The 23,519-nt window shown below is 44.9% G+C and overlaps 2 long non-coding RNA genes across 2 annotated transcripts; both read right to left on the bottom strand.

The window, feature by feature from the left end:
• Positions 1-1,686: 1,686 nt before the first annotated feature.
• On the bottom strand, positions 1,687-5,263 carry LOC121110399. Its single transcript, XR_005858813.2, has 2 exons — positions 3,868-5,263; positions 1,687-2,008 (listed from the first exon to the last, which is right to left on the bottom strand). It is a non-coding gene; the product is annotated as an uncharacterized LOC121110399 (long non-coding RNA).
• Positions 5,264-17,661: 12,398 nt separating this feature from the next.
• On the bottom strand, positions 17,662-23,075 carry LOC100859360. Its single transcript, XR_001465826.4, has 2 exons — positions 21,108-23,075; positions 17,662-18,092 (listed from the first exon to the last, which is right to left on the bottom strand). It is a non-coding gene; the product is annotated as an uncharacterized LOC100859360 (long non-coding RNA).
• Between the last annotated feature and the right edge of the window lie 444 nt (positions 23,076-23,519).

Below are 23,519 nucleotides of genomic sequence, written 5' to 3'. Positions count from 1 at the left end.
GATTCTAAGTAAAGCTGCAGCTCTCCCTCCAGCTACGAGGTGAACTTTACACTGGATTAGCAGCCCTGGAAACTGAAGTCCCCTTATGCCAAGAAAAATGGCATGAGGGCAGTCAAGGGCCATGTGTCTTATTCCAGGGCATGCTGGCCTCCTGTTGGGTGAGAGGGGAGCACAGAGGAGGGGAGCACATCGTCTCTGCACTGAGGCTGTGTGCAGCCAGAGCTGGCCATTCTGGTTAGTGCTGCAAAGGGAACACGTCCTCTCTGCACATGGGCTGAGACCAGGCACTTCTTCCATGAGGCTTTGCACACGTTAGGCTGACAGGAGCTACTCACAGATAAAACCAACTTTCAGTGACCTGTGGGGAGTTTGCGTGGCTCTGACTTCCTGCAACACTGCTGACCATGGTTTGGCACTGTAGGAGAGATGCAGGGGAGAAGCAGCTCTTGCCTGCCCAGATGCACTGGCAGCGGCTGCTGCTGCAGGGATACCATTTCATCATTTATCAAAGTGGACGGCTCCACATCTGCACATGGGTGCTTGTTTACAGGTAGTTTGCCTTGTCCTGCTTTAGCTCTCTCTGAGTAAGAAAGTTATCCCTGCATGCCCCAGAGATGAGATGAGGCCTCAGCTTTGGCAGAGGCCCCAGAGCTATTCTCAGCCTCCTCAGGTCATAGCCAAGCTGCTGCATCAATCCAGTCCTGTGGTCTACAGTTGCATTTCAGAAACTGCTTTTGGAAAGCATGGCCCTTCCTTACAGCATCTCTTAAAAGAATGAACCTGGTACAGGAACCACTCCCGACTGAGGTGATAATCCTCCATTTTCATTAAAGGACCAAGAAATCGATGACCTCCAGGAGAGATTCTGGGGTCCTGTGGTCATTTTCTTTCAGGGTTGCATCCATAGCTGCTAATTTGTTGTCACGTGTGCGTTTATCTCAGTGGCTGCTCATTAAGTGAGACCTATTATCATTACTGCTGATGGGAGGAAATGCTCAGACTCCCCACTGAACGGAAAGTCCATAGGAGAGAATGGGATATGATAACTTAAATTATCTCTTTCTCTAACATCAAGAATTCAGCAACCAAAGCCAGCAGGGATGTAGCAAGCAACTTGCATTTCCTGGCCAAGGGAAAGCATATGGAAATCACTTATCTAAGGCATGAAATGCTCATGGTTCTTCCAAAGAAAAATACTGCTTAGTTTAATCGTTCTGCAACTAGTCTTAATTAGTTACCCTGCGTCATATTTCTATTCACATCCTCAGGAACCAAAATAGACCAGAAGATGACGGTGTATGCTTCTTGGGACGAAGTAAAAAATACATATAGCAGCACTTTGGTTTATAGCAGCTCTCATATGGTGCAACTTTCACACTGCATCTCCATTTTGGCTACTTGACACCATGGAGCTCACAGCGTCCTGGCCAGGAGGACCTTGGTTCAAAGCAGCCTCAGCAGATGCTCCCACCTCCACAACCCTTGTGAACGTGCAGCCCTTCAGAGGGAGTTTGGTGTTGGTTGTGCTGGTCATGGCCAGTCTGCAGTGCCTGGTGTGTGGGGCAGAGACCACAGGGGCAGTTGTCAGTGATGGCCTGGGCGGAAAAACAAAGTCATTTCTATTTAGCAGCTTTCCCAGCCACATGGAAGAGCAACAAGGCAGGTGAAGGGACTAGAAAACAAGTGTTATGAGGAGTGACTGAGAGAATCGGTTTTATTTAGTCTGGAGAAGAGGAGGCTGAGGGGAGACCTCATTGGTCTCTACAACTGCCTACTGCCTCTGCACAGCAGTCAAGGTGGTACAAGCACCTAAAAGTATGAGCTTCAACAAGAGAAGAGCCTTGCTACAGTTCTACAGATACTTAAGAGTACAGCTCCCAAGAGACATCTTACTTTCAGTTCTGTAAGGTTTCCTGTTTCACATATGTCGCATTCATGACTCCACATTGCTGTCAGCGCCATCAGGTGACCAACATCAGGAGCCAAATTCAGAGCAGACCTTGAAGCCCTAAAACATAGAGTAGAATCATAGAATGGCCTGGGTTGAAAAGGACCACAATGATCATGAAGTTTCAACCCCCCTGCTACGTGCAGGGTCGCCAACCAGCAGACCAGGCTGCCCAGAGCCACATCCAGCCTGGCCTTGAATGCCTCCAGGGATGGGGCATCCACAGCCTCCTTGGGCAACCTGTTCCAGTGCGTCACCACCCTCTGTGTGAAAAACTTCCTCCTAACATCCAACCTAAACCTCCCCTGTCTCAGTTTAAAACCATTCCCCCTTGTCCTATCACTGTCCACCATCGTAAACAGCCAAGATACAGCTATTGAGATAAACAGGGTAATGGGCTGCGATCCTATCAATCATTGGTTTTGACACAATACCAACCAGTTTTAGGGGAATTTGCATTTCTAATGGAATCTGTCCTTAATAGCACATATAAAATCCAATCAGAAAAACAAATGACCATCTCAGATGTGAGTACCACAAAATGTTGGGGTGCTCAGAGAGCAGTTTTTTTGAAAAGAAAACTGGGCAATTTGGTTGGAAACTTGCTTGGAGAAGAGTTCCTCTTTGGATCTTCTTAGTGACAAATATACTCAAGTTCCTTGAAGTGTGCAAGGCTCCGAGCAATGTTTGGTTCTCAGATCAAATATGATTTTTGTACATTTTTGTTCCTCAGTTAAATGGCATCAGAACCAACAGCTCTGATCAATCTCCCTGCAATCTCCTGTTCTGTAATATCTGAAGTCTCAGTTTTGAGGTATATCCTGCCACTCCACCCATTTTTTCCCTATTTTTCTTATATGATCCAGATTCTGGGAATTTAGAGAAGACGGAGTCAGACCCTCCGGAGAGGTTTACACTGAGAAGGATGAGAGGCAACGGACAATTTGGAAAAGGAAAATTTGACTTTGATACCAAGAAGGAAAGATCACAATGAGTGTGATAAAAAAACTGAAACAGGTGCCCAGGGAGGCTGTGGGATCCATATCCTTGGAGGTATTCAAAACTAGCTGTACAAGGCCCTGAGCAACCTGTTGCTGGGCTCCATTTGAGTAAAGGTCTGCAGCGGTCCCTTTCCATCTGCACCAATCTCTGACACTTTTATGAAGCCCATTAGCTTCATAAGCCCATTAGCAGGAAAAAAAAAAAGGGAATCATTTCCACACTTTTTTGAAAGAGCAGTAATTCTCATGCTCTTGGTGAAGAACCAATGGAGCAATATGGCATTTTAACATGTTAGCTAAGGAGAAAGAATCATAAACTATTTGCATGAGCATAAAGCAAAGGGGACAAATCCTGCTGGTAGCTGAGCACACGTACTGACCTTCACAGGAATTGAGCCTGCTCATCATTTTGCAAGTTCACATGATAAGAAAAGGAACCAGCGTGAGATCCTTTTTATGCAGAATTACAGAGAAAAATCCCTTTCAAGTTGAGTGAATGTAAGCATGGATGCCTCTGCTTCCAAGCTCGGAGTACAGTGTGGTGAAGGCTGATAAAGATCTGTGAGAGGTTCTTCACCCCATCCTTTTTTTTTTTTCCAAGCTAAAAACAGAAGGCACACCCGTAAAGGTGATGTGGTGACGTGGTGGCTGCTCGCTGAAGGGAGGCCAAAATTGCAACCATTTGCCTTCCCTTTCCCCCTGGCCTCTGCAGCTCTGTAAGGCTTTCTGACTCCCAGCAACTTTCTCCGCAAAACCTGTTCTCTCATCGAGTTATCTCCTCTGCAGAGGAGAGACACAAATACCAGCTTGTCTCTTTTCAATCAAGGAACATGCAGTGCCAGAGGATGAAGCATCGGATTCTTTACTTTTGATTGAGGCTAATTAGTGTTTGCTCTAAAGAACATTAGAAAAAAATACTGAGTATTCAGATTGCTGGAACTCACAGCCAGAGCACGGCTGCCTGAAGCAATGGGGCTGCCTGGTACAAGTCCAGAGGTTCTCACTGAGGGGTGAGGAGGGAAGCCCAATGAAGGCAGCTGCTTCTATTTGTTTTGCAGGCAGCTCTGCTATTAGGAATCTACAAAAAAAATAAAGAAGTCATAATGAATGGATGCTGTGTTCTGCGCTTTATCTGTCTGCACTTAACAAGCATAATCAAAGCATCACTACTGGCACTGAGACGAGAGGTTCTATTTCTCCAGCTGGTCAGGTTTCTCCAGGAAAACTCAGTTCTAGCCCAGCGTCTGACATGCAACGTAGTGTTCTGTAGACATCTTATAGACAAATCTGAGTGCAGGGCTCTGGGCCCAGTGCCTTCTCAAGCTCTGTGTCGTGCTTTAGCCTGGCAGGCAGCTCAGCACCACACCGCAGTTCACTCCCTCTCTGGGCAAAAGGATGGGAGAAAGAACCAGGAAAAAAAAGAGAAAAGAAACTCAGGAGTTGAGATAACAATCATTTAATAAGAAAGAAAAGGGAAAAAACCCAACCAAAACCAAGTGATGTACAGTGCCATTGCTCACTGCCAGCCAACTGATGCCCAGCCAGTCCCTGAGCAATGCTAGCCACCCCCAAACAGCCAACTGTCTCAGTATTGTTGCTGAATGTGGTGCCATATGGTACAGGACATCCCTTTGGACAGTCTGGATCAGTTATTCTGGTGCTGTTCCACTCCAGGTCCTCACTGGCTGAGCAACTCCTTGCCCAAGTCTTTGGTTCTGCGCAAACACTGCTCAGCAACAACTAATCATCACTGCACTATCTTCATTATTCTCACAGTAAGTCCAAAACACAGCACTACACCAGCTACAGTGACGAAAATTAACTATCCCAGCTGAAGCCAAGACCCTCTCAGATCTACATTTATGGCTGGTGATCAGTTTTACACTTGACCAAGACAAGCTTTACATTCCAATTTAGTTCAGCTATGGGGAAATGTGCCTGCAAGTCCAGGCAAAAAGATTCTGGCCTGGATGTAACACTCCTCACATATTGCAAGAGATTTCTTTTGTGGGACAAAGTGAAATCTCAGTGCTTAATGGTAAGGATCGCATGGATCTGTGCTGAACAGATGGAAGAGATATTGCATAAAGCCTAGTTCATGTGTTCTTTGATTACTGCCTGTTAGCCTTTATCTCAGACTCTTGGAAACACCAGCTTTCTATCAAAAGGAAATGTCACCACTTTAGCTAATAGACTTTTTTTTCTTTCCCTCGCAAGAGACTCTAATTGACTTTTTTTTCCAGTTGAATACAGCTTTAAAAATGAATATTTAATGTCAGGCATTAAAGTTCCTACATTGGCTTGCAGAGGAAATCTTGACTCACACAGATGCTTGTCAAGAGGAAGAAAAGGGAGACCATGCTTCCCTCCCCTCCAAGACACAGAAAAGGATTTGTCTTGATGCAGCTCTGCAGTATAGGCAATTTTATGCCTGAAGAGGGATTTTCCCCCCCAGCCCTTCCTACAAGGCTCTGAGCTATGGGGCAGCTGCGTCCAGCAGCCATTGCCTCCAACAGCCTCACACTTCATTCAGAAAAGAGCTGAAGCTGGCAGGCTTGGGGCTTGCTCCTGTCCAGAAGTCAAGGAGATGTGCCAATTCCTGGCAATTAATATTTTGTGCTTTTTCCCAGCTGAATAATTCCCCAGCTTTGCAGATCAAGCAAGAGACATACTCAAATTGCTTTGCAGTACTAAATTCTGGGAAGCAAATGGAGGACTTGTAACAAATCTGTTGAACAACTTGTTTAATCTTGAGCGTCTGCTCAAGCCCCTTGACTGCAGGCTTAAAGTGAAAGCATATGCCTCGTGCAGTAGCAACTCAAACGTGAGCAGAATCAGGGCCATTTTGAGGCACTGATCATACTACGTTGCCATCTATATCAGAGCTTCCTGCTGCTCCATGGTAGCCTGATAGCTGATGTCAGACTTCCTCAAGAGAGTGTTAATTTTATGAAGTGCCGTGGATAACAGGGCCCTTCCTGAAACCAGCAGGTCAGTCTGTACTGCAAAGTGTGGAGATTTCCATCTGCCTTGAGGATGGTGAACATCGCTTTTGTGCAGAGGAATAGCTGACCCTTCCTGCTAATGGGCTAAACCATTTGCTGTCCGTGTAAATCACGCAAGGAACACTTGAATGTAGCTAATTGCTAAAAATACCCCAAGTTTCAGCAGTAGAAAAGCTGACAATTCTTCCAAGTCATGTTAAAAATACTGCTTTAGTATGGCTTCAGTGGGAGCTGCATCCTGTGAGCGCTGCAAGCAGAATGGGACTGCCATCATCCCTGGGTGGGATTCCTCTACCATGTGATATGTCCTGTGGGTGCCGCAGCACAGCAGGAGGGAAGCTACAAGCTCTGAAAATGTGCCTGCAATAACAATCAAGCATTCTGGGCCTGTATTTCCCCCCCCCCCCCCCGACTCATCACAGCTTTGCACTTTTTTCCCCCCAAGCTTACTTTATCAGGTCAAACCTTCTTTGGAGTGCAAACCTGAATATCTGAAGCCACAGGAATGACAGACTGATGGCTGTTGGCACTGGCTGATGAAGAACAAGTCACAAGTGCTGGAGAACTCCAGCCAGCAATCCTTCTGGGCTGGGGACTCGAACGGTGATGAAAAATGACAGCAGTGTATTGATATCTCCCATTTCATTATGTGAGCTTGGTGAATTTCGGTTATAGCACCCACGTTTGGTTATAATGGGGAAGGCAGATCTGAATGTCTTTGTACACTAGAGGGTAGACTGATAGAAGTTATCCCTGGAGGTGTTCAAGGCCAGGTTGGATGAGGTCCTGAGCAGCCTGATCCAGTGCCTGGTTCAGTGGTTGGCAACCCTGTCCACAACAGGGCCTTGGAACTGGATGATCTTTGGACGTTCCTTCCAACCCCAGCCATTCTATGATTCTACAGTAAGTTTCTAAACAGATTTTCAGATTTCTCTCCATTCCTGATCTAGAAGTAACAAGATGACTACACTTTTTGGTATAAGCATTTGAAATGTCAGGAGGATGTGATTATCACCTAATGTTAGGAGGAAGCTCCTGAGAACAGCTGGGATCCGCTACTCTGGGTAGAGGAACTCGTGCAAAAGGTGTCAGTGCTGTGCCTTAAAATCCAAACCCACAGTGCATCTGTGCTTCAGTGTTGGGTCTTGCTCCTGAAGTTACTCTTAAACCAAACATTACATGTTAGCTTAGACGTGCTTTGAATTTCTGTGCCTGTAAAGTACGCCTAGCTCACAGAATATTAAGGAAAGTGCAACTTGGACGGGACCACGGGTGGAAGAAATCCAAGTGTGCCCACACAAGATATCCAGTGCACACAAGTGCTGACACATTGGTAGCCCTAAAGGAGCAACATCACAGTCATTGTGTGATGGCCAAACAGCCTTTTGCTAACCTACAGCTACATCTCGACATTTTGATTCCTTTTTGTATCAAATACTATCCATCTGAAGATTGGTTACCATTGCAATTCAACACATCTAATTAGAGAGTAAAGCTTAAGGGGGAAAAAAAAAAGAACAAACTTACATTAACCACGAAAGAAATTTCTCACTCATCATCCAGTGCAAGTGCTGAGCACCCTGTTGTACTGCGGGACAAAAAATAAACCTGAAGAGATGCTGCCTCATAGGTAAAGACCAGATCCAAAGTTCTGTAAAGGAGGGAGGGAAGGAGAAAGGCTGCTGTCTGTGAACCTAACAGAAGAAATAAACCAGACTCACTAAAGCACATGCTGGACATGATGATGTGACATACTTGCTGCATAGTCACACAGTGGAATTGTGTGCCAGAGGTTTGGAGGAGAGGATGAGCTCAGGATGCGGTGGCTGTGGGCAGTTGGCACACAGCTGTTCCTGCTGCCCTCTGGGGCCTGCTGGGAGGAACATGAGCAGTGCATGCCTTGCATGTGCAAATGGGAGTAAGAATAGCTCTATCACAGCAGGGAGTGCTGCTGGAGAGGAATTTCTGCTTAAAAGCAGGCTAAATTCATAGAGACCTGGTGTTTCTGACAGTGATGGGCTAACCTCAATAGAACAGGTGAATAATACACACGCGTCAGAGCAAGAAACCCTAACAATTCAGGAAGGGAGTTAGAAAACTAAGTGGTGAGCTTGTCGAGCAGCTGCCAAAGAGACTAATGACTGGCTGGATACTGGGAAAAAATTCTTCTCAGAAAGAGTGGTCATACATCAGCACGGGCTGCCCAGAGAGGTGGTGGAGTCACCGTTGCTGGAGGGATTTCATGAAAAGGACACTGAGGGACATAGCATAAAGCAGCCACAGGCATGGGCTGATGGACAGACTAGGTGATCTTATTGGTCTTTCCGACCTTAATGGTTCTATGAGTCCTCTGTGCTACTGCACCAAGGCCTCAAGTGCATCCCAGGCACATCTCCTTCCTCACCGCTAAGATGAGCCTGGCCTAGCAGCATCATCTGCTCATTTGAAAATGAAATGTTTCCATTCCTGGTACTCCGGTGTATACTCTTATCCAATACATTCTCTCAAATTATTTGAAATTCAGTGGTGCTGCACTAAACTGAACAGCAGGCAAGAATTAGTTCTTCCTTCCCAGCCCTGACCTGTTGCACAGTGACCCCACACTTCCTTTCTTCATCCCCACCACCCCTTGCATGCTCCAGTTCAACACAGCCTCTCGTTACCCTGTCAGATCTCAGCCCTGGGGCACTGTTGTGATTTAATGCTCCCACTGCTGCTACGTAAATACAAGGCTTTAGCTGGATGCATTTGGGCTGATCTGCCCCTCAGCTGCCTTCAGGCAAGATGAGAGGAACACCTACAGTGTTTGCAGGCTGCCTCTCTCTGTTCTTCTAGAAATGCTGCCTGGGGGTCAGGGTTTTTATTTTGCTTGCTGAACAGCATATTATGCCCTTGCATGGGATTTTCATTTGTTAATTGAGAGGAGTTTGATCATTAGATAGGATTCCATTAATAAATTAATATGCTCTGTCAAGGAATCTTGAACACAAACTTCAGCTCGGTAGGCAAGGCAAAAAAAATCAGTAGGATCTCTTAGTGCAAAGAGGCCACGAGCCCACTGTGCAGCAGCAGAGGTCAGGACAACCCAGCTCAGCCTCCTGCTCCAAGTTCTGGTGGATGTTCCTGCTGGTGACAGATCAGTGGCATATGTGCCACATAAGATGACAATATTATATAAGTACAAAGCGGTAGGATTATGGGCGTGGGGGAGAAAGATCTCCTGGGGAGAGGGGACATTTTGCATCAATCACTCCCTCCCCCAGAGCCACCCACCAACTGCGGGGATTTTTCTGAGCACTCAAGATGATACAGTTTGGTACATTTCAATCAGTTTCTTACCCCATCGAATTATGGTGGAAGCAGTGCTAAAGGAAAAGCAGATACAGAGCAAGTAGGGGCTGCGTAACCTGCAACAGAGCAACAGTTAGATGACAGCATATGCACTACGGACACCATGAGAGAGATTGCAGCTGCCACCTCGTGCCTCATTTCACCCCACTGGACAAGCCCTACATCAAGTACCATGGCTGCAATTAAAAAGTGGCTGAAATCTGAATGCTAAGTAAAGCAGAGGAGCCCAGGAAAGGGCTGTGGCAATGGGATGCACATTTTACTAGCAGATGTGAGGAAAACTAGATTATGCTTAAGAAGGAAGAAAGTTCATTAGAAGTGGGCTAGAGTGGGGACCTTGGGACTGCTGACATTATGCTGGCCAAGGCAGGCACATCTCTGCTTGTGTTGGGGCTGTGCATGAAAGCCTCATCCCTAGAGGGAGAGCATGGATAGCACTAAAAAAGGCAAATGCAGAAACGAGAGCAGGAAGTCTGTGGTCTGTGCTTAAGCTGTAATAATCCCTTCTGGGCTATAAATCTATCATCTCTAATTTTAACAAGCCATCTGAATCTGACAGTCATAAAACACACACATCTACTTTAGATATTTATCCGCAAAAGAGTGTGTTTTATTTCTCTTGGCCACCAGATAACCATGGGAACACAAGAAATACCCTGCTGAGCATCCAGACCCTCCACCTGCCTTAGCACACCTGTGCTGAGCCAATTTCTGCAGCCCACTCCCTGCTTAGTCCCTCAGAATACACCATTGTTGGGTTAGGTAATAAACCCGCAGAAGCTCACTTACTTACTTTGCAAGCCCTTTTGTATTTGGGCTGGTGGAAAAATAACCAAAAAAGTAGGTAATTTGGAAAAGGATGCTTAACAGACAAACCAAACCAAAGGACCAGGAGCAGCCTAAAAAGAAATACTGCACCTTAAATGAAATTCTGATTGAAAGTGGCTGAAAGTTGATGCGAAGCCTAATGTGTGGGGGCTCTCAAATGGCCATGGCTCACCACCACGCCTCTGATTATCAATCATTTCTTGACAGGAGGCCAAGGATATGCCGTGGGTTGCTACCTCTTCTGTTCCAAACAATCCACTGGATCGGGAGTGAGCCCTGGAGTACTTTCAATTGCATTGCTGCCATCTGTGCTTATTTCCAGCAGAAGGACTGGCTTCCCTGCTTTGTCCGCACTTGGCTTTTTTCTTTGCCCTGCCAGGCTATAAGCCTACAGGGCTACGGAGTTGTTAATACAAAACTGCTTTGCTCCTTACAAAACTCATCACCATGGAAAGCAGCTGTTGGATACTCTGCTGGTAGGATGGTTCTGGTTTAACCTGGCAGCAGCTCAGCACCACGCTTTTACCCATGTAAGAGGAATGAGAGAGAGAACTGGGGGGAAAAAGAAGGTAGAATTTGAGAGTTGACATAAGAGACAGAAAAAGAAGAGAGAAAAGAAAAAATGCAATGCTATATATTTTCACACACGCTTTCAGAATGCAAAGTCTCATCCCCTGCCACCACTGCTCACTGGGCAGTGCCCCACTCCCAACACAACAGCTCACCACCCACCCACTAACACCCAGCCAGCCCCTAAACAACTCAGTTTTCTGCTCTTTCACCAGGAAGGCCATAGTTCTTGCTCACTAAGTCACCCAGTCCTACTGTGCTCCCATCACTCAGCAACAAGCAAACCATCAGCATGCTATTAACGCTGCTTTTTCTACCAAGGCCAAAATATAGCATCATGTCAGACACTAAAAGGAAAAATCAATTCAGTTTCATCTGAAACCAGGACAAGACTACATTAAGCTGCATTCTCTGCAGGAGAGGTTTCTTCTGTGAATACCCCAGATTTGTACTTGAAGTCCTCCTGACAGGCTCCAGCAGGGACAAGTTCAAGTACTTACTTAAGGGAAGGCAGCAGAAAACAGTATCTCTCCAGCTCACTATCCTGAGGGCAAGTTCTTGTAATATAAGGAACTGTTCTGGGGTAGGCAGAAGGAAAAGATGAGGCAACGCAGCAGAAAGCTCCCTACCTTGTAGGTCTGCCTCTCACTGAAGCTTTGCCACGGTTTCCCTTTGTTAGCTAACAAGGATAGTAAAAAGCACCATAGAGTTCTAAACTTCACTATAGCTGGAATGAAAAGGGCTGGACTAGCAAGTCCTTTTCTCTCCCTGGTCAGCAGGAGTAAATATAGGTGACAATAGACAGTTGCTTTCAACCCAAGAAAGGTAGTAGTCACCATCCAGAAACAGAAAAGGAATCATTTACCACTATTCCAAGGATCAGAGCATACTGAAAAAGGATGGGGACCTCCAATTAGAGATGCTTCCCTTGTGGCTGCCAGCCCTTAAATGAGGTTAGGTTCTGGTGGCACAAGTGAATTGCTCACACCTGTGCTCCCAGGGCTGCGTACGCCCCTTCACCGGGTGCTCAATCACTGGTTCAGGCCATGACCTTACGGTTTCTCTAAAGCAGATCAGCAGACAGTGACAAACCTTCCTTCCTTACAGGGTGCTCCTGTACCTTGCCTGGCCCCCTTTTTTCTTAGGAGTGCTGCTGCTGCGTTTCATTACCCTGGGTTAATGTGGGAAAGTCTCACGCAAACAGGACCAGTAGAACCCCATCCCTGGAGACATCCAAGGTCAGGCTGGACGGGGCTCTGAGCACCTGACTGAGCTGTGCGTGTCCTTGTTTGTTGCGGGGGGGGGTTGGACTATGTGACCTTTAAAGGCTCCTTCCAACTCAAACCTCTTCTTTTTCAGCAGCTATGAGCTACCAGGCTGGCTCATCCCATCTGTGAAAACACAGCCTTGAAATGTTTCACAGGTGAGAAGGGAACATATCACATTGAATAAGAACACCTCTTTTCAAACATATGTAAAATTCTGGTTGTTTAAATTCAGAAAGGCAGAACCCAAATTGGAATAGATACAAAATGGTAAAGACACACAAGCTGATGTTAAAAGAGGAGAATGAAAGAGGCTGACTTATTTAGCTTGATGAACTGAAGACTGAAGGAGACATGAGTGCTCCCAGCACTACTCACTTGTATTGCATTATAAAAGCAAGACAACAATACTGTAGAAATAATACTTGACATCTCTGTCATGATAAAACTTCCATTTAAAAACTGAAAGATTAGTGAATAACAGGGATGAAAGATTTTAGAATTCCAACCTAAGTGACTACAACTATTCTAGCATCCTAGAAATGAAACTGGCCCTATGTGTCCCTGCTTGAGCAGGGTGGTTGGACCAGGCGACCTCCAGAAGTCCCTTTGAACCTCCACCAGCTTGTGCTCTGTTACGTTACAAATAGACTAAAATAAAGAACCACCAGGGCCAGAGCAGCCGTAGGAATGGTGGCTCGGTGGCTCCTGCCTTTGCCTCTTTTCTCCCACTCACCCCTATGGAGAGATCCGCTCTCCTTGGCTGTGATATCATGTTTAACCTGAGCCGCAGGGGATGAAGTGAAGAAGAGAGAAAACACAGGGCCAGAACCAACTTTAATAGAGCTTGAGGCTCAAGAGTGATGTGACCGGAAGAGACTGAGAACTGTTGCACTAAGGATTTCTGAACAGAAGGATTTGATGTGTCATTTTAATAACGTTGTAATCAAGGTTGGCACACTCAAATCTACAACAAGGGAAAAGAAAAGCCCTTTCCAAGGATTCGGTTTCTCTCCCCTCCGCCCTCATGATCCCCGGGAGAATCAGTGTTTGTGGTTTGTCCTGGCTTCTCATGACAGCTTCCTTGGCAGCGAGCTTGGAAACAGTTCCTGGCTCTGCTCATGTGGAGATGGCCTCTGCACAGAGTGAAGAGATACCTCCTCTGCCTGATGGATCTCCCAGAGACGGCAGTAACAGCGCTCTGCTAGTAGTTAAAGCTGCTGTCTCAACACTGCTTGGCTTTCCCAGGCAGAAGGCAGCCAAGCAGCTCTGCTGTACCCTCTGCAAATGCGTGAGCATAGAGATCCTAGGTGAGTCCCTAAGGATGGGCAGCATGGCAGGAGGGAGTGGAAAGTCATCCACTTCTAATTGGTTTCCACTCTTGAGCAAGAGAGAATGGGAAATGCCAGTCTACCCCACGTGGTTAATTCTGCAACCTGACTAGCAATTGCTTCATACTAAACGGGAACAAGTTTTCTTTAATTAACATTAATTTCCATTGGGATGCCGCCACAGAGAGCTCATTCCAGATCCCTCATCTCTGTGCAGAGGACCAGGAACCACATCTGTGCTGTTCTGTGGGACTAAAGAGCCCTTGCACTTTGCATAGGGCTCGCACACCCCTTCTTGAGGAGGCTGGCACGGGAGTTAAGGGCTGCACCAATCAGTTCTTCACTGAACTTTAGGCTCCCGGCTGTTCCAAGTCTTTCTGACAACTTGGCAGCACCCTCTAAAACCTTCCCAGGCTGCCAGACCCTTCTCTTTGGATCCGATTCGGTGCTTTGAGTGCCCTCGCACACTGTCCGTGTAGATGTGGAGGAATACAGCTGTGTCAGGTGAAATTTAGCAGGCTAAAACGGCATTTGGACGCTCGATGGAAATATTTCCCTTTGAATCATCGCAAAGCAAGAGCAGGAAGAAATATCACAAAATGAAAGAAGAGTGAAGATGAAATCTCCGACTTGAAAAAATACTTCCACAAAGCAGCTTGAATATTTCCAAGGCAAATGCAAAGCTCTGGGTCATCTTACAGCCCAGAGGATGAAGTAGGAAGGATTGTGCTGCAAGTATAAATTCCCCTAAGTGAGCTGCACAGAAGACTGCCACATCTTCATTTGCAGGGGTCTGCTGTTTGCCTGCTTCTAAGGAGGTAATTATTCACACTCTGATTTTCCTAACGTCCCCCTTGGAGGTTTAGGTGCCTTGTCATCCAGGAGGCTGGGGAGGCAGAAGTGGCAGACTCATCTTTGCTTTAGAGTTCTGTCAGTATTATGGCTCATGAGGATGAGTACCTTCAGGGCAGTAAATTAACCTGAGACCTCTCTGGCCTTCTGTTTAGCTGAAGTATGCTCAGTAAACTAGTACCTGAGCGGAGAGGCACTGAATTCAATACAGAAGGAAATGAGTATGAGTAAGTGTGAGAAAGCCTTTCTGTTTTTTGCAAAATAATGAAAATCCTGGTGTAATAAATAAGTATAATCAAATTTCCCTCCAGCAGTCTGTTGCTGTGATTGCTTTTCTGTCAATAAACACTACGGACTATATTCCAGTGTAATACAGAGAAAAATAAAGGTCTTTTGAATGCTTTGTGTAAGTAGGGGACATGAGAGAATGGGAAGCTACGTCTATATTGGGCAATTATTTATGACCAATTGCCTTAGTCTCAAATTCCCTGACCCTTACACCTTAGCTGCAAGGACAGGCAATGCTGCAATCCCCATTTCATGGGGGAGAAGCACGGCAGGGAGACGGGGCTCTGCAGTGCAGCACCTGAGCAGCGTGCTCCATCCCTTTGCAAGGAGCTCCTGCCCCTTTGGCAGCAATGCTCTTCAGGACAGGGCCAAGACCTGGTGAGACTGGTGCCTGATAAGCCCTCTCTTTGCGTTTTGCTGTCTGATCCCCGCATCAGGTTAAAGTTACGTCAAAATAGTACAGGAAAATAGAAGAACAAAAACAATCTGCTCAGTGATAAAGAAAACATCAAGATCCATTCTGCAACTCTGCTTTTTGTCATAGCTCAGTGCTCAGTGCTGTACTTCAAGTCAGTGGAAGTCAATGAATTCCCACTGGCTTGCTTAACCAGGCTAGACCCGGGGTCAGAGAATTTCAGCCCCTCTTCAGTCTATTGAACTCACTGACCTATTTCAGTGCTTCAGAGTGAGTTCAGAGCTCTTGGTGCTGGTAGAAAAGGAGATGGCTTAGAAACATTTCCTCCTGTTCTGTAAATAAGCTGTTGCTGCAGCAGCTGTTGGAAGCAGCACAACTTCAACTCTATTTTATTTCAGTACGCTTAATACATGTCTTCGTTGGTTATTCAGAGTATATATAGTGCTATGAGAGCTTTGCAAACTGTGAGAAGAATCTATGAATATCAGTCCCTTGGTATATGTCAAATTCAGTGTTAACGCATTTGCTCAAATATATTACCCAAGTATTTGCTTGAATGAAGATATGAATTAGTTTGGCTTCATACATTTTCTGTTCTCTTATTAATGTTTTAGGAAATGAAATTCCTGATATGTGCCTTCATTGGCACAACTTTTAAATTAATTCATCCAAACAAATACAGCCCCGGGATAAATACCTAAATTCAGTGATCAACCCAAACAGATCACAAGTCCCCTTGGATCATCACGTCCCATCAGCTCCCCCACAAAGTTCAAGCAGAAAGCTAGCAAAACACCTGGAGACAAAGAATCACGCTAGAGGGACAGTCATAAAAAACATTTACTCCCTCTGAGATGTTCCTCAAGAGGACTACTTGTTCGGTGTGCAAAAAATAGAGGAATTTTTGCCAAATAAACTAGTCCTTTTAAACTGAACACTCAGCATAGAAGACATAGTTGTGGTGTGAATTACCACTGTGCAGACATTGTCCTTGCAGGTGCTCAAGAAAAGGGTAAGATGTTGCACTGGGTGACATGCTTTAGTGGTACGGTGGTGATGGGTTGAAGGTTGGACCAGTGGATCTTAAGGCTTTCCAACCCTAATGACTATCATTTTCCATAGCATATCTAAAGAAATTTGTAGGCTTATGTAGAGGGCAAGTGTTGCCTAAATAAGAGACCAGCTGGATAACTACACTGAACTAGATACCTAAATCTTGGCTGACTTGTACAGCTTTCGCACATGCTTTCCAGAAGAGTATGTTACAATTATATTTAAGTACGTTTTGCATTTATTTTAATGGCATATCCAATTAGGATAAAAACGTAACTGAATGCCTCATTTCACTAGCCTGTAGAGCACCTATGAGATAAACGAATATTTCCATCCAAGGGGCACCTATGAGCTGAAGCAAACCATTCCATACTTCAAGGTCTCATTTTCCTTTCCCCAGCTTATTCGTAGGCTGATGCAAGGGGCTCAGAATCACTTGGCTAAAGCCTCCCCCATTGATCTCAGGAGATAAAGAGCTGCAGCAGCCCCGGCTGGCAATCTGTGAGCAAGATATTCAAGTGCCATCCCAAGTCTCACATGATCGTTAATTAAGCTTCCCCCACTTTCCTGAGAATTAGGCTAATTCAGAAAAGGCCATTTTGCTTGTAGTAATCACACACAAATAATCTCAGTTTCCACACACTGCTCCTCTCTTCTCTACACACACTCACAAAAAACCAAAAAACTAAAAAAGAAAAAAAAAAGGAAGAAAGAAAAGAAAAAGGGTAGGAAATAAAGCAAGAAATTGCTCTGGCTGCTGGGTCACTTTGCTCCATAGCCCACGCTAACTGTCTACTCGTGTCATAAATAATTGTTTGGAGATGTCACTGATCTACACTCAAGGCAGAGCTTACTGCAGAGTTGATTTATTCTTTGAGAACCACCTTGTTATTATTGCAATTAAGTTGTTCCTACCCTACTGACACAATGGCAGGTGAAGACTTTCTGCTAACATCTCCACAGGCAACCACAGCATAACAAAAGTGTGTTTCGTTAAGAGCCATAGGCTTCTATCAGAATTTCATCTCCTGAAAATGCATTTCCACATCATTCTCTCTAACCAGAGAGCTGGTAGGGAAAGTAAAGGACCTTCGCAGGTAAAGCAATAGTTGTTCACAGGACCAGACATCTGCTTCTGTTACAGTAAAACTTTTGGAAATTGAAATCATAAAATATTTTTGAGCCCTGCTTCACCATTTACCCATTGCCACTGTGAGACAGATCCCAATGCTGACCTGGTCAAATCCTGCTCCTCCGTTTCTGCAAAGCTGGGGTTCTCTGTCAGCTGGTTACCTGCACTTCATTTCTCTGGGGACAGATACTTACCAGAACCAGCCTTAGGGAAGCTGCAGGACCACATGTTAGGAAAAATCTCCTGTCAGAAAGAGTGGTGAGGCAGTGGCAAAGGCTGCCCAGGGAGGCAGTGCAGTCACTGTTCCTGATGGGGTTCAAGAAATGTGTGGATATCACAACAAGGGACATGGTTAGTGGGCACGGTGGGGATGTGTTGGCGGTTGGACTAACTGACCTTAGAGCTCGTTTCCAACCTTAATGATTCTGTGATTCTATATGGGTTGGAGCCAGGGCACAGCTCAAATACTTCAGTAAGGAATTAGGCTCAGCTGCCTCCAAGCACCTTCCTGGCTGGAAAAGCCAGATGCTTGGACAGGTCTTTAAGGACGTTCTCTTACATCCATCTCCGTAAACATCCTATTTGCACAGCCCTATTCACAAAATCATCCCCGAATCCCCTGTACTCAGTGGCAACTTTTTGTTTTAATTTTTATAAGATTGAGAGGCTATGTATTCATGGACATTCGCTAATAAGGCAATAGCCAGATTCAAGTGCTTGAAAGAAAGAACGCAGTGGCTCCACAGCCAGCTCTTTGGCAAGAGCAGCCAGCCTAGCCTAGCTACCTGCCAGACTCTGCCCAGCCAAGAGAAACAGGAGATATGTCACTTTAGGGATGTGATTGCAGGCAGGAAAGAGCTGCAGTTCACCGGTGAGTTACACTCCAGAAGCTGCTCCGCCAGGGACTTCTCTGTTTTCCTAACTTGTGAGCTGGGAGTAACAACCCAGCCCCGGCCTTTTCCAGGTGCCTGAAGGTCACCAGGACCCCAGGCTCAGCCTCTCCTCTGCTGCTTTCTAGACGTGTGATCTCTTCCTTGGATGTCTGATGCAGCTCTGTAAAACAGAGAAAGAGAGACTACATGTCTTTATCAGAGGAGTGGTTGTTCTTGAAGTTTAATTACTTTCCATGAGAGCATTTGAAACTAGGTGTGTATATGTGTGAGCCTGCTGGTTTTAATAGACTTTCACATAGATTTAATGCAGTCATTTACTAACAGAAATGCTTTCAGTTGCATTTTCAATATATACCCTGAATTTATTCACTGTTTGCATATTTAAAGTGTACTTGCTGAAGAAGTCGAGGGACATATAAGACACGTCAATATTACCAGTATATTACAGCTGAGGTGTCAGATTTAACATCCCTGAACTAGAGCAGTGCTTTGTATTACAGTCTGCTGGTGAGGACTGCAATCTTGTCAGATCTCATAACCTGAAGAAGGTTAAGCCTTAGATGGAATCCTCAGAAGAACACCCATGTGCTTTGTGAAATACTTTGCCTTCTGAGTCATCCCTGTTCTCCTGAGTCATCTCTATAGCAGGAGCTCTCTGCTGGGTACTTTGTTGTTAGTTATTAAGGTTACTATAGTTATCAGCTATTCAAAATACATTCAAAGGGGGCTGTTACCACCTGTGGTCAATAAGGAACACAGAATTCTTCTCCCAGAAGAACAGAACTATGTATGCAGGTATTCTGCAGGCTGTACTTCATCTTAGGAAATCCTGCCAGCAAGTACATTTGGATCCGGCCTTTTGGGTCTTTCACTGGCCTGGAACAGCAACAGACTGCTACAGGTTTTATTTCTCCTGGACACTTGTGAACAATTTTTCTTAAGAGAGAACCAGATTCTGGCCATCTGGACTCCTGCACTTTCCAGAGAACACAGAGTGGAGCTGCAAGTGCTCAAAATACCTCTGCATCTGGGCCCAGAGGACTTTGAATTTTGGTCATAGCTGAGCACTGCTGCCACAGTGCTCTAGAGGAGCACTCTCTCCTCCCCATGACTGCATTAAGATCAGGAGATCTCAGAGATACTCCTTTGCACACCCTGCACAAGCAGACAGTGTTTGGGCATTCTGCATACACTCCTGGCATTTGCTGGGATTGAAGCCCCAGCGTAACAGCAAATATTCAGGGTTCTTGTGTCCTCTGTTGTTATCACTGAGGTGGAATTGAGCTGCCAAATTTCAATGTATAATTTCACCACTGGTGAATTTCAACCCAAGCGTCTCCCCGCAAAAGTCATTTGTACTTGGAGCAAAAGATGAGGGATCATTTTCATTTTTCCTTGTTATTATTATAAAGAGTCTTTGTTGGCTTTCTTGCTTTGCAAAGAGTAAAGCATAATTTGGCCACAAATATTGTTTGCTATTGCTTTAGCAAGACAAATGGCAGCCTTCTCTTCTTAAGCATCTCTACAAGCCAAAGGAGACATGCTCTCCTCAGTTCATTCAGTACTTGGTAGGAAGAATTACATTTTTCCCATACAGAACCTTTTATTATTTATTTTTAATTTGTATGTGTGGCACAGTCTTGTCTGGGGAGCCTGCGACTGCAGCTCTTCTAATTTAATATTTCAGGGAGATTGGGATAAAAAATGGTTTGGAAAAACTCTATGACATCTTTGTTACTTAGTTTTTTTAACCACAAAATCTAGCCCAGGCTGCTTGTTTCTCACACAGATATGATGGCTTTTCCTTCCTTTTTGTTTTGGACTCTTCCAGGGGTCTTCTCTCAGTGACTTGTATTTATACAGCTATTTGACCTATTTTAGGTGTGACAATTTATCAGCACAGTTACAAAATCTAATGTATTTCTGGGTGAAAACATGGTGATGAAATACATGCTTGCGAGAGTGACTGCTTATTTATCACTCTTTCCCTGTGATAAAGCCTCAAAGTATTATCAGTGGAAAGCCTGAGGAAGCAGTTTTCAAAAACTTGTGAGACTGGGAAATCATAATTGCTTCATTACATAAGAATGGTTTGTTGCAGCTTCTGTTATCCTGCTGTCTAGCTGAGACAGTGCTTGTGGTTCTTGCTTCTTGGCTCAGATTTGGCACTATAAACTGTTCACGAAGATTGTTTATGGCCTTTGTATTCATCTGACATGAGTGTTATCATTAGATGAATGCTTGATATTGCTCTAAAACAGCTTAAAATGTTATCATGCCTGAACTAGATGTACGAACAACCCCACAACAAACACAGTAATCAACTGTATGTACTCACATTGTTCTGGAATGACATGTGTATGGATGAATCACTTTCAGCAGGTCATGGCAGGAATCAGGAGTGTGTGATGAACAGTTACTGCTAGAATAAACTGGGATCAAGGATCATTACATTCCAGCCACTTGCCTGCATGCAAGTGATGCCTCTTTCAGCAAAAATGGACCAGCACAGAGCAGTTCAATCTCTTTTATATACAACCCATAGGCTTAATGTTTACTTCAACTGTCTGGGACAAGGGATTCTTACTAGGAATAGTAAGGCACAAGGAACCAGGTTCAGGGATTTCAATCCTTAGAGGATCTCTAGGGATTAATAGAACAACAATAATGTTGTGACTTCTCAAGATCTGCTGGTCTCAAGCTGAGAAAAAGAAATCACCAGCTCACAGCCCCTCTCCATGAAGCTAGACTACGAAATAACAATAATGGTGGCCCACCATCTGCTCAGCAACTGATATGAGAAGGCTGGAAGATCTCAGTTCACTTCTTAGCTTAGTTCTGAGTCTATCCACAGCACCCATATCCATCATAGATGTACTCACTTGTGTGTACAGTCAGCTGTGAGGAGATGACAAGCTTCCACAAAGGGAATGACCACGTATTGCTTTTACATGTGTATATCTGTAAGCTCCTCTTTACAGCACCAGCCTTATTTGCAACCCCCTATAAGCCCATACTCTGCTGGAAGATGGAGAGTGTGATAGCAAATTGGATCAAACATGACACACGTAGAAGATTGTTCTAGGGCCCCCACTGATGTATTACACCCCTTTAATTACGCTCATGGCAAGGCACTAATAGGGAAAGCACGGTGATAAATTATGCCCATACTAACCATCTATTAACACCACAGCTGAGAATTTTTCTGCCTTCTGCATTCTCCCACTGCAGGTACGTGCTCTTCCACTCCATCTGCAAGCTGAACCAACTTTTCAGTTTCACTATTTGTAAGTCACACAATATCACACCTGCTAGTTTGGGGTAGTTGAGCGGCCTGCACTCAGAGCGTCGCCAGCCTGCCGGCTCTACAGCTACCTGTTGTGATGCTGCCTCTGTGTTTCCATGGAAACAGTAACACGGGGTTAATTTCAAAGCACACAAAAGGATATGCCTTCCAGATGGGTTACTTCATATTTTCTCACCTGCACTACAGGTTTCCATTGCCTCTAATCTTGGGGGATAATTACTATAATCAACTGGATCAAGCTGGCTCAGGCTTCCTACATAGACCTGATGTAGTCAAGAGCTTTCCAGGAAAGCTGTGCTGGGAGGTCTACCTATAAACATGGAGGCAATTCCCTGGATAATTTTCACAGGTAGCTCTGGTTCTCCAGCCCTAGGGAGATCAGCAGGCCTGGCAGAGGCTCCTGTGGGACCCGTTCCTGTTCTTGCTAAAGATACCATGAGGACAGCAGGCCTCGTGCTCTCTCCTCACTCACTACAGCCAGCCTGGAGCGTATGCAGCAAAGAATTGATCCAACTGTGCCTGAGGAGAGGATAAGAAAGGGGAGAGGCACGAGGTGGCAAGAGAAGACATAGAGAAATTTGCCAGTGTAGCCAGTACTTGAACAGGAAGACGTTCATCACATGTGGGAAGTGACAAGGTGGAGAACAGATGAGAACTGCTGCTGTCTTTGAGTTAAACAGGCTTTTGGTGAGGTAGCAAAACAACATCACTAACAGACGCTCATCAGCATCTGCAAAGCCAAATGCCCATTTCTTCCCCTAGAATATCAAATAGGACTCAGTCTTAGAAAACACACTGAGACACTTAGCCTGGAAATTATCCAGTCACTGGCAACCAAGGCTGGAGTTGTACTCTGAGGAAGAATCACTGTTGATTTTCCTTGTTCGTACACTCACCCCTGGGCATCCTGTCTTGGCCACCGCCCAGAGACAGGATGCTGAGCCAGATGGACATTTACTCTGAGAAAGTATGGCTTTTATTATCTTCCTCTGTAAAGTATGACAAGCTGGCAGCTGCAAAAAACAGAACATTTTAATTTATTGTTGACAAAAATGTCAATCCAATCTTCATTGTACCAATCCTTGACCTGTCTGATAAACACATTTGTTTTCTAATGGAAACAGCAATGCTAGTTAAATGCAAACATACTCAGCAGCATGCCTATCTACCAGCTCCTTGGTTAGCTAGTTGCTTGTAATTTTTCTAGTTTTCTTCTACTTCTCATTGCAAAAGCACCAAACGATCTCTACCAACCTCTCTGCAAAAAAATTAGCGAGCAGCCTGGAACTGCTGCTCTCCTTGGACTGCACAGGCTGGTCAGGAACACAGCTTGTCTTCCTCTGAGTGCTCTGTGAGACTATCAAACCACAGATACGGTGTTTACTGCTGCACTTAGACACACTACCAGATAGGGAAATAGCCTCATAGGATTCCTTCTAAACTGTCAAAACTGGTGTTCCTTTAATAAATAGGAGGTTTGCAGATAAATCTCATGTGGCTTCAAGTGAGCTCATGATTTCTTTACTTTCTATCTTAAGTCATTATGTAGTATTGCTAAGCTCAATTAAAGAGATGTCCAGGGTGAGATTGATCTCTGTGTGCTACTTACTGATGTCATCTGGGTGCTTTTGGATTTAATTAATATTCCTGGAGTGTATTTTAATTGTTGAGTGAAAAGCCTTGTAGCACCCAAATGGAAGTGTTTTCTACGCTAACCTGACAGCAATGCGATATAGGAATACTGATTTGAAAGAATAAGAAAGAGTAAATTACCTCAAGGAGCAGGCCAAGCAGGGAAATGATATAATGAAGCACAGAAAGTCAGTAGTGTGGCTTATAAATGATGAACTTGACATTATTGAGTAGGCCAACAGGATTCTGCTGTCATTAACTAGAAAATAAAGGCCGATTTTCATACACTAACAGTTTCAGCAGAGGCTGCAATCTGTTGGATGTTAATGGTACAACCTTATTTTCCTAGAACAGGCCTGTATCATCAAAAGCTGCCAGCTGCAGATTGTTAGTTCTAGTCTCTATGGCCTCTTTTTCCAAAAGCCTTATGGATTTTTAAGCTACTTTTTCTTCTTCTTTTTTTTTTTTTTTAGCAGTGTCAAAAATTGTATCCTCGCTGTTCATTTGAAAGAAAATAACTAAGTGCAGGTACCCGATGAGGACAGCTACTCAAGTCCAGAAAGAATAGCCTGTTAGGAAGAGTGCTGTTTCATAGCACACAACAATGAAAGGTAGGCAGCAGGGCACCCACATTATGGGATGGTGAAG

This window comes from Gallus gallus, chromosome 3, assembly GCF_016699485.2.
Source record: "Gallus gallus isolate bGalGal1 chromosome 3, bGalGal1.mat.broiler.GRCg7b, whole genome shotgun sequence".
Lineage (NCBI taxonomy): Eukaryota > Metazoa > Chordata > Aves > Galliformes > Phasianidae > Gallus > Gallus gallus.
Note: the sequence above shows the minus strand (reverse complement) of the source record. Positions and strands in the feature narration are given on the sequence as shown.